Below are 12,316 nucleotides of genomic sequence, written 5' to 3' on the forward strand. Positions count from 1 at the left end.
GTGGGGACAAGAAAGTTATGGTCAAATGAATACAGATTAAGGACACGTCAATATATCGCCTCACATCTGTCAGAATGCCTATCATCAGTAAATCCACAAACAGCAAGTGTTGGTGAGAATGTGGAGAAGGGGGAGCCTTGGTGCACTGTTGGTGGGAATGTGGATTAGTGCAGCCACTGTGGAGGGTAGTGTGGAGGGTCCTCAAAAATTTTTAAATGGTACTGTCTTGTGCCCCTGAAACTGGACAACCAATGAGTTCTGGCTGCCAGTCACTACTTGAGTCAATTAAGCAGAGACAGAGTTGAATCATTTATGAGAGTTTATTCCAATAATGTCGGTAGTATAGGAGAGCAGCAGGTCATCTACAGAAATCTACTCTGCAACCCCCATAAGCCAGCTGCTTATATTGGGTAGAAGGACAAAGATTATATGGGAATGTCGGCAAAAGGAATAAAAATGGGTATGCAAAGGAAATAAAAGTTGGTAGAATGGTTACAGATTACATGCACTGTGGGCTGGGACAAGGTTGTTAGTCTCTCCATAATAGACAGTTCTAGGATAAGGAGAATGGACCACATTCCAAAGTTAACTCCCAGGTTCCAGAGCACAACTCCCAGCCAGATCAAAATATGCTTCCTTTAATCAGAATAAAGGGAAGGGTGGGGGAATGGGGAGAGGTCAGTCCATGAATTTGTATGCATATATGCATATCCCATGGACACAGACAATAGGGTGGTGAAGGCCTGGGGCGGGGGCGGGAACAGACTGGGAGAGGTCCATGGGGGAAAGTATAGTATGTAATACTTTCAACAATAAAGATTGAAAAATAAATAATCAGAAAACAAGTTCTTCTAACTATAGCTAGTCTCTGCTATTCTGTTTCTGCCCCTAACAACCCAGTGATTCCATATATATATATGGAAGGCCTTTAACTTTGCTCTGAAGTATCTACTGCCTTTGCTGTCTGCTTCATACATATATATATATATATATATATATATATATATATATATCCTATATATATATTAATACTATATATAGTATTAATTCAAAAGAATGAGTTCACACCTATGTTCATTGCAGCATTGCTTACAATAGGCAAAATATGGAAGCAACCCATGTGCCCAATAGAAGAGTAGATAAAAAAGCTGTGGTACATATATACAATGGAATGTTACTTGGCCATAAAAAAAAGAATGAAATCTTAACATTTGTGACAGCATGGATGGACCTAAAGAGTATTATGCTAAGTGAAATAAGTTAGTCAGAGAAAGCGAGATACCATATGATTTCACTTATATATGGAATCTAAAAAATGAAATAAATGAACAAACAAAATTGAAAGAGATTCATAGACATCATAGACTGATGGTTGCCAGAGGGAAGGGGGTTTTGAGGGACTGCGTGAAAAAGGTGAAGAGATTAAGAAGTACAAATTGATAGTCACAAAATGGTCACGGGGATGTAAAGTACAGCATAGGGAATATAGTCAAAAATATTGTAATAACTGTGTATGGTGCCAGGTGGGAGGGGAACGCTTTGTAAAGTATATGATTGTCTATGATTATTTTGCATTATTAATGCAAAATAATATTGAATAGAAACTGTAATTGAAAAATGAAATTTTAAAAAGAAAGTTATTAACAAAAGAAAAGAAAGATTGTTTCATTACTTTCCTTTATGGGAAAGGACATGTCTCATCAGGCCAATTGCCTCAATTTCTTGAGGGGTAGGGTGGAGAGGGCCCGTATGACAAATGACCTCTTTGGTACTGACCAGAAAATTCCAGATTGATAATAAGATTACATTCCTGGAGAAGATTAAAACTGCAATTAAGTCAGGTAGTAAATCCAGGTTCAGTGTCATGGGCTTTAGTACAAGTGACTTCATGTTGAACCTGTAGTTTTCTCTTTGAACACATCAAAGACATTTTTGGGGACCAGACTAGGGCAATGTTAGAAAAGATTTCCCTTAGAACCTGTTTCTTTAGCACAGGGATCTAAGCAAAGCTAGTGATCTGGAATTCCTTCCTGACTTTGGCGAGGAGCATTCTAGCTTGAGGCACATTCCTCCTTCCATCCTCCTGACCCTTTGCCACCCTTTTGGGTTTATCCATGCTGTTGCAAATGTAAGATTTCAAATGGTGAACTCTGGAGAGAAAAAACAAGGTATTCTGTTCTTTCAATGTCTCACCAATTGGAACTCACCTACAGATCAGCCATAAATATAAATCTAGAGAAAGAGAAAGTGAGTCAGGGAGCAACTCAGTGCAGTTACTCTCAGGTGCTCAGGGTGCTTGAGAAGGACTACAGCCTCCCAGGTCCTAACTTACCTGCCGCCACAGAATAGACACATCCCGAGTCCCCAGAACAACCCCTTATCAGTGAAGGGGTAGGACCATTGAAGAAAGTATAAGTGGTAGCTTTGAAAACCAGAGAGCATTATACACATGGAAGACAGGGTTTCTGTTTTGATGAGACATCAGTAAGGCAACGTATGGTTTTTATTATTTAAAAATAGTTACAAGCAATTTGTCAAATAATTCTACCTAGTGAACATAATTACATAAGACAAAAGCCTGAAAACCACCTCGAGGACCCAAACCTTAAGATCCTTAGACATGGTATGCAACAGTTTGTGAAGATCATCTCTTACCCCCATCTCCATCCTACAGCCCTCCATCTGGTACTGAAGTGGGGAGAAATCTGCAGCATTGGAGCCATAAAGGGCTGGGGCAATATGACTCTCCGTTCACATACGAGTAAACACAATACAAACTGGACATTAAAAAAAAAATACTGTTAGCCCTAGTTTCGCTCAGTGGATAGAGCGTCAGTTTGCGGACTGAAGGGTCCCGGCTTAGATTCTGGTCAAGGGCACATGCCCGATTGCTGGCTCAATCCCTAGTTGGGGGCATGCAGGAGGCAGCCGATCAATGATTCTCTCTCATCATTGATGTTTCTATTTCTCCCTCTCTCTTCCTCTCTGAAATCAATAAAAATATATTTTAAAGAATAATAATTTAAAAAATACTGTTATATGGGGAAGAGAAATAAAAGTTACCAAGTCCTTGAGATTGTTAATGAAGGTCTTGAAGCCTTTGAAAAGGTCTCAGCAGCCACAGTGCTGTTCATCCAGCTTATGTTGTATTAGAAGAACTACACTTTAGTTTTTCTCAGGCCAGAAGCCCCTAATATTTACCCTGTTTTAAAGCATCAGTTTCACCCTAGTGGGTTGGGTTGCAAGCTCGATCCCCAATGTGTGTGGGAGGCAACCAATTGATGTGTCTCTCTCACATCGGTGTTTCTCTCTTTGTCTCTCCCCTTCCCTTCCACTCCCTAAAAATCAATAGAAAAAATATCTTTGGGTGAAGATTAACAACAACAAAAATAAAGCTTCTGTTTCCACATTTGTAAGATAAGGAGGTTGGATTTAATGGCTCCTAGGTTGCCCCAAGTTGGGGAAATTCCTTATTCTGCAGTGCCCAGATGTTTTCATTAGTGATGCTCAGCTCCTCCATCTCAGTAATGGTAATCATCTGACCAACTGCTCAGCTTTCCTGCTTTATGAGATCATCACTGCCAGTTCCAAGTACGTTTGGCTGCCAGAGAGCAAACATTCCATGTGTGAACTGGGGATACATATTGCTGTGACAATAGTTCTGGCAAATTTGAGGCATGCTGATTTAATCAAGAACAGCACTAAATGTGGTGCAGTCTCCAACACAGCATTAGAGACCTGGGCCTGGGGCAAAGCCTCTGAATTTGCTTTCAGGGCTGCATCAATCTTAATGATCCAGGGCTTTGAGGAGCCAAGAATCAGAGTCCTAGAAACCTTACACCTACCAAGAATCCTCAGAAAGTTACCAGATCCACCCCCATCTTCGATCACATAGGATTCATTACATCTGAACCATCCTCAGTCTTGTCCATTAGGCCGAGGTTCTACTTGATATGATGATCCACAGTTGGGGCTAAAACCATCCTCAGGAGGCACTTGGGTAATCCACGTATATTAAATGATTAAAGAAAGTTGTCGCAAAATGGTCATAATCTCAAAGTGACCACCCACACACGGTTTCCAATAGGTATCAGTATCTCCTTATAGGTACCTCAGACCTTCAAATCCATAGATGAAGCAATAGGTTGGGGTGAGGAATTGATTTTTTTGTCTTTTTAGTGAATTCTTACACCAATTTTCTGAGTGCCATCATTGAGGTATATGAAATATGTAGAAACACAGAGAAGGGAGGAGAGTGGTAGGGAAAGGGTCACATTTATTGAACAACATCAGCATAGGGGTTGACTATACAGGCACTGTGGGGTAGGTGAAGGTGGGCAAACGGGGAGAGAATGGGGGATGGAAAGAGGCTGCTTGGGGTGATGGGAGTACTATGCAGTGTGCAGGTGATGTTTTGTTGAATTGTACACTCGAAACCTGTATAGTTTTCTGAACCAATGTGACCCCAATAAATTCCACAAAAAATAAAAAAAGAATACAGGCACTGGAGTTAGATTGCTTGGGCTTGAATCCCGGGTCTCCCACTTCCTGGCTGTACTGTCTAACCAAAGGCAAATTACTTCAGTTGGAAGCGCCTCCGTTTCCTCTAGTACTATTATGAGGGTGACATGAATTAATTTCTGTAAAGCACTGAGAACAACGCCTGCTCCATATAAGTACTATGTAAGTGTGACTTATTGCGGCAAGTCCTATGCTAACTGCCTTACACATATGATTTGTCTAATATTGACAATTCCTTTTGAAAATAAAAATATAGGAAATTACTGAGTCCTATTATACTGGTTATAACAATGTCTGTGACTAGGGGTATGTATGAAGAAAGAAATATACAGATATATAAATCAAGCCCTTGTTTCTTCTACTAGTCCCTTCTACATAAAGGGTTTCATACTGTGCCTGGTTATTGCTTTGTTTTTTGACACCATCATATGAATTGGAAATCTTTCCACATCAGAATATGTAGCTCCGCCTCGTTCTTTTAACTGCTACATAGTATTACATAATATGGATATACAGTAGATTATTTACACATCCCTTATAGTGGTTGTGTACAATACAGGATGTGGGAGGAAATAGAGGTGGCAAAGCAGCAGAGAGCATGGTTCCCTAAGAAGCTTGCAACTTTGTGGGGGAATTTGGAACTTAAATAATCTGAGACCAGTACAAGAAGGTATGTAATAAAATAGTAAATTGAATTTAAAACTAAGTGTCAATGCTAGTGATTTAATAGGAAATAACACATTGTATATAACAATGGAGCTGAGGACCCGCATCCTGGAAGGCCTGTCTGAGACAGAACAAATTTACCCATTAGTTCTTCCAGCCTCTTGAAAAATTGCTCAAAACAAGAAGGACAAGTCTACACTCCCTTAACAAGCTGCAACACAGCAGCACACTGGTGTCTCAGCTGGAGGTGGAATGCTGCAGGCCTACGTGTTCTGCAACTTGCTAAGCACGTGGGCAGCACCTTCCTCCTAAAGCTGTGCTGGAGAGTGTTCGCACCTCCATCTTCTGGTAAAGGCTGGTGTTGTTCTCCCTGAATCCCAAGTAGTGCAGATCCCTCAAAGCATAGTGACCCTGCTCAAGGAGCCAAAATGGGTGCTCTCCTTTTTGAGGTCCACAGACCATTGTTTGACCTTGCTTCCTTGGGAAGAATTCACAGGGTTGTGAGAGCAGTTGTACCGTAGGGCCAAGCTGGGAACATTCTGTGCTTAGGTATTCATAAGCTTTTGCCAAAGCTGTACTTCTTTTACTCCACCCCTCAGTACTAGTCAGCACCTAAGTCAGTAACACCTGGTTGCCATAGAGAATTAGATTGTGTCAAAGCCCACACTTGACATTCCTTCTTCAAGGCCCTACCCCGGAGCATTTTAATACCTTAGTTGGAGATAAACCTTTTGACCCCATCCTTGACCTCTTATACTTCTATACATGCCTTTCTATACTGATGGGATAGTCAGTAATGGAAAAATATTTACTGGACACTTACTATGTATTTAGCTCTGTATAAAGCATGGGATTAGGATGTTGGGGGAGGGAGGATTAAAGAAAAGTGAGACATGACCCTAACCTTGGGGGCTTAAAACTTTGACACACACACAAGAACACAACACAGTAGATCCTGAAGTGGCATAGACAATATGCCTCACCCAAATCACCTCCAAGTAATCAGCTCTCAGCTCCTTCTGGCAACCCTGGAATGTGAGTTCAGTAAAACAGGATGTCCCAACGTGGCAAACAGATCAACATTTTGTTCACAGAGGTCACAGGAAGTCAGTGTTCCCCTGATCACTTGGGAACCAAAATGACGATTCCATTTTTTTCCTCTAGCTTTTTATTTTCCAATACAGAAGAACAGAAAGACTAGTACAATGTCTTTAAACTCTTCACCTACATTCATCAATATTGCTATATTTATTTACTGTATCTTTCTGTATTATACATTCCTACCCTATCCAACCTATTTGAAAGTCAGTTGTAGACATTAGATATAATGTCTACATATATCTAAAAACTTCAACATATATCTTCTCAGAGTGGCAATTTCCTACCTTGGAAGAAATTGAACATTGGTATACAGTTCATATTCACTTTTCCCAATTATCTACACAACAATGCTCTCTAGACTCTTCTCCTTTTTAAAAATTGAAATAAAATCAAGGATTAGTCACTGTATTTGGGTGTCCTGTCTCTTAAATCTTTTTTACTCTATAACAATACCCTAATCCCCACTTTTGTTCTTTCCTCATCTTGACGTTTGTGAAGACTGAAGATCAGTTGTTTTGGAGAATGACCCACAATTTGGATTTATCTGATTATTTCCTCATGATTGGATTCAGATTCTATTTCTTTTTTTTTTTTTAATTATTGTGGTAAAATATCTGTATCACAAAATTTACATTTTAACCACGTTTAAGTATATAATTCAGTGGTATTAGGTACATTAATAATGTTGTACAATCATATTACTACCACTATTTCCAGAATGTTTTTTGTCTTCCCAAACAGAAATTCCATATCCATTAAAGAATAACCCCCCATTTCAATATCTCCCAGCTCCTGGCAACCAACATTCTACTTTCTGTCTATGAATTTGCCTATTGTAGGCACCTCATATAAGTAGAATTTGATGTTTTGTGTCTGGCTTATTTCAGTTAGTATAATGTATTCAAGTTTCATCCATGTTGCAGCATGCATCAGAATTTCCCTCCTTTTTAAGGCTGAATAATTTTTCCTTTTTTAATTTTAATTTTTTTTATTGTCTAAAGTTTTACATATGTCTCCTTTTCCCCCAATTGACCCCTCACCTAGCCATTCCCACCCCAGGCAAGCCCCCACCGCCCTAGTGTCTGTGTCCATTGGTTATGCTAATATGCATGCATACATGTTCTTTGGTTGCTCTCTAATCCCCCTCCCCCCCCCCCCCCCCCGCTACCATTTGTCTCTGGATCTATTCTTGTTCATCAAATTATGTTGATCATTATATCCCACATATGAGTGAGATCGTGTGATATTTATCTTTCTCCGACTGGCTTATTTCGCTTAGCATAATGCTCTCCAGTTCCATCCATGCTGTTGCAAATGGTAAAAATTCCTTCTTTTTTATAGCAGCATAGTATTCCATTGTGTAGATGTACCACAGTTTTTTAATCCACTCATCTGCTGATGGGCACTTAGGCTGTTTCCAAATCTTAGCTATTGTAAATTGTGCTGCTATGAATATAGGGATGCATATACAGTGGGGTGTTGACTTACAAGTTTAATTCGTTCCCTGGAGTTCTAACTCAAATTACTCGTATATCAAATCAAAAGTGAATGAGTGAGACACGTGATGCTGGGCTAATGTTGTGGCATTCACTGTGACGTTCGGGGCGCCAACTAGCGGTGGGGTATCTGAAGCTGGCTCAAAACCCGAATTTTACCTCGCAACTCAAAGCAAAAAATCGGCCGAGAGACGACTCGTATCTCGAAAAACTCATTAGTAGGGACACTCGTAAGTCAAGGTCCCACTGTATCCGTTCTGATTGGTGTTTCTGGTTTCTTGGGATATATTCCTAGAAGTGGGATCACTGGGTCAAATGGGAGTTCCATTTTTAACTTTTTGAGGAAACTCCATACAGAGAGAGAGAGAGAGAGAGAGAGAGAGAGAGAGAGAGAGAGAGAGAGAGAACAATCGGTTGCATCCTGACCAGGAATCAAACCTGCAACCTTTTGATGCACAGGACAATGCTCCAATCAACAGTCACCCAGCCAGGGCCCAGCTTCCAATTCTAAGGAGGTTTCCAATTGCTCTATATCCTCGCCAACACTTTTCTTTCTTCCTTTTTTACAATAGTCACGCTAATGGGCAAGAAGTGGTATGTCATTGTAGTTTTCATTTGCATTTCCTTAATGACTAATAATGTTGAGTATCTTTTAATGTACTTATTGACCTTATCTTTTTTGGAGAAATGTCTATTCAAGTTGGTTATCCATTTTTGAATTGGGATTTTTGGGTGCTTTTTGTTTTTGTTTAAGTTATAGGAATTCTTTTTATGTTCTGAATATTAATCCCTTATCAGATATATGATTTGTATATATTTTCTTGCATTCTGTGGATTGTCTTTTCACTCTCTTACAGTGTCCTTTGATGCACAAAAGTTTTTAATTTTGAAGTCCAAATTACCTATTTTTTCTGGTGTTGTTTGTGCTTTTGGTGTCATATTCTAGAAATCACTGTCAAATCCAATGTCATGAAGATTTTTCCTTGTTTTCTTCTAAGAGTTTTTGCTCTTAAGTTTAGGTCTTTGAATCATTCTGAGTTAATTTTTGTATATGGTGTAAGGTATAGGCCCAATTTCATTATTTTGTGGGTGTGAATGTCTGTTTTTTTCAGCACCATATGTTGAAAAGACTCCCTTTCCCCATTGAATTGTCTTGGCATGCTTGTCAAAAATCAGTTATTTCTGGCTATTATTTCTTTGCTCTCTTTTTCTTTGGTCTATTGTCTGCTATGCTCCATTTTAAGAAGTATATGGTCTTTTCCAACCTCTTTCTCATATTTACACCCACTCCCTCAAAGAAAAGGAGAATGAGAAGAAAAGTCCTAAAGGCAAAATAATTTGATATTTTGGTGAACTGTATTTGAATGCCAGGAAGAATGCAACATCCTGGAGGTGCCCAATTTTCAGATAAGCATTCAAATTGTCAGTATTGAGGAAGCATTTTATTCTATCTTGAATCTATTCCCTTACTATCTTAGGCACAGCCATTCTCTCCATTTTTTCCCTGTGTTACCAAACTTAAAGGAACCAAGTATACTTACAAGTCATGTTCTTTTGAAATCCCACATGGGAATGAGACTAATTTTGTGTGTGTGTTTAGCCTTTAACTCATAGAAGAAGAAGGACTGCAATTAATCACTAATTATTTATTGAGCACAATTTATATGGGACACTGTATCATAAAATTCATATACATGGTGGTAGCTTACAGTATAGTTGGGGAGGCTATATCTCTATATATACAATATCTACCTCTTTCTATTTGTCTATCTATCTATGACTTGATAATTACTTGGAGATGGGAAAGGGGAAAATTGAAATAGTTAAAAAAAATTCCAAAGGTAGGGCATTTTGGGGATTGTTAAAGAGGAAGAGTAAATTTAGATTCCAGGTTTAGGATGAAGAATACTGATATTAAAATGCAAAGGCAGGAATGAGTAAGCTATCTGGGGACAGTGAGAGGGCCAGCCTGACTAAATGAGAGGGTATGTGTGGGAGAGCACTGGTGCATATGTGGGGTGGGGCTAAATTATGTAGGCTTTTTAAATAATTAAGCAAAGGAATGTGCACTTGATTTAGTAGACAGTAGGACAGCCTTTAAAGTGTTTACATGACATGGTTAATTTTTTTCTAACAGAAGAGTAGAACACTGGTGTAGGTAGGATAGTTCAGGAGGGGGTGTGAGAAAAATTATTAGAGCAGGGGAATTGATTCCGTTTTCACAGGACTTCCCTGGGGGGAAAAAAAGCAGTAGATCTTTGCCCTGTGTCCAATACAAGACTGAGGTATTTCCCAAAACTTCTTATTGAAATTCACTGTTAGAAAATGCTCTGGACTCAAGATCCTATGTGATTTTGTCCAAATTCAACCTGGCCCCCTAACCTTTTGTGTTAATGGCATAAAATTCCCACTCTTAGCTCTGCTTTGGTTTGGCACTCTATCTAGATTGCCTCACTGTGGTGCCGTGTTTGTAAAGCATCCAAGTTACAGGCAAGGCTATAATTTTAGTTTTCTTCTTTTTGCAGAAGGTCAAAGTTTTCTAAAGATATTAGTGCAGCAGTTCTCAACCTGTGGGTCGCGGCCGACCTCTTTGGGGGTCGAACAACCCTTTCACAGGGGTCACCTAAGACCATCGGAAAACACATATATAATTACATATTGTTTTTGTGATTAATCACTATGCTTTAATTATGTTCAATTTGTAACAATGAAATTGGGGGTCACCACAACATGAGAAACTGTATTAAAGGGTCTCGGCATTAGGAAGATTGAGAACCACTGTATTAGTGGATCAAATGGAATTGTCTCTTTTTGAAAAGGTACATGAACAATGGGAGACATTGCATTTGACCTTTAGGATCTTCTCCCTACGTCTCCCTCTTCTCCCCTAGACGCTAAGCCTTGTCAGGGCCTAGTACTTTCTCTTCATTCATTGTTTTCCCACAACAGCTGGAAATTGCATGTGATACACACAAGTGGTTCCGGATGCTCAGTTCCAGACAGGTTTGCCGAGTCTTGCTAGATGACATTTGGGAGAGTGAAGAGTGTCCTGTGTGCTGGAATCAGGGGACATGCAAGGACACCTGTGAGCATTCCAGAGCACAGTGTTGGACAATGGCATTGAGGAGCCTTTGGGGTGATTTCCCCCGTGGTCAGAGCTGCCTGCATTTTTACCCTCCCTTCTTGGCCTCAACACTCCCAACACTGGAATTTCTTCAGATGATGACCGTGTTTGGTTTTCAACCAGGACAAACAAAGAAAAGAGATTTCTTTTTCTGTCTGCTTTTGCTGAATGGAATATCTTGGTTCTACTTACTGGTCATGCCTTAGACATTGTGGGGCTGGCTAGGCCATTAAACTCTGAGCACATAGGACTCCTAGCTTTACTGAATCCTTTTCCATATCCTGAGTACAAACTTCATCCTTCCCCTTACCCCCCAAAGCCCTTCAATCTATGGGTAATTCTACAGCCAATTCCCAGCTAATATTCTACCCATAAATTGTTATTTCAGCTAAACTTTCCCAAACTTGAGCATTCTTACCAAATATTTTGGGCTTCCTCACAATCTAGCTATCTTCTTATCTGCATGCTTTTCTGGTATAATTTTAAAATAGTGAAAAATCTCTTATTTTAAAGGGTGCACAATAAGTTCAGCCCCCTAAGGGATATTGCAGAAATCTGCATACCTAATTCCAGCCATCCCAGAGTTTCAGGTAAAATTTCTGAGAAGCCTTTGTGTTTTGCTTGGTGTGTGTGTGTGTGTGTGTGTGTGTGTGTGTGTGTGTGTGTGTTTTCACCATTTCCCCCCTTAACTGAAAATCGTGAGGAACAAGAAAAAGGATTGTGAATCATAATCATTAAAAATAACATGCACACACAAACACACAGAGAGGCTTTGCACTTCCCATTTCTGACCCAGGGCTCAGGAGGTAGAGGCAACTCCAGGTGAGTAAATTCGCAGATGCCCTTGCGTGTCCGGAACAGTCCCTGACGGTCATTAGAGACTGACAAGTGGGGGCGAGGGGGCCAGTCTTCCGTTTTGGTTTTCTTTCAGAACTTTTGTCCAGGGAGCATCCTGTTCTGTTATATGCATACCCACTGCAGCCTTCAAATTGCTAGGTGGAGAACAATACTCAAGTGCCTGGCATTGGGTTAGAAATAGAAATAGCACTCAGCAGTCCTCCCCCACAAGCCCTTCTGTATTTTGCCTCTCCTTCTCCACCCCACTCAGATCCCCAGAGCTTAACCCCATCCTCACTCATCAGTTGAAGGCATTTTTAAATGTTTCCAAATATACCCTTGATCCTTGCACATATTTATTAAGCAGCTCCATACCCTCCAGAACATTAGGCATAAAGCTGAGCATCTTCCTCCCTCACACACTTGGTCTGGCCAGCGGGGTGTGCTGCTGAGTTGGGGCCTCTCAGAAGGGAGCTTGAGCCTAGTCTTTGAGTGAGGGACCCAGTGGGGCAGAGGCTGTGCTCCTTGGGGATTTGCATTTTGCAGGCTCTATTTAGAAGCAGTCTTCCTG

The 12,316-nt window shown here is 40.2% G+C and overlaps 1 protein-coding gene across 1 annotated transcript in view; it reads left to right on the forward strand.

Annotated features, from left to right (window-relative positions):
• The window catches only part of NINJ2 (ninjurin 2), an 83,685-nt gene that overhangs the window by 13,913 nt on the left and 57,456 nt on the right, over positions 1-12,316 (forward strand). The gene's annotated exons all lie outside the window — the stretch shown is intronic.

The sequence above is a fragment of the Myotis myotis genome, unplaced genomic scaffold (assembly GCF_014108235.1).
Source record: "Myotis myotis isolate mMyoMyo1 unplaced genomic scaffold, mMyoMyo1.p scaffold_m19_p_3, whole genome shotgun sequence".
In the NCBI taxonomy this organism is placed as follows: domain Eukaryota; kingdom Metazoa; phylum Chordata; class Mammalia; order Chiroptera; family Vespertilionidae; genus Myotis; species Myotis myotis.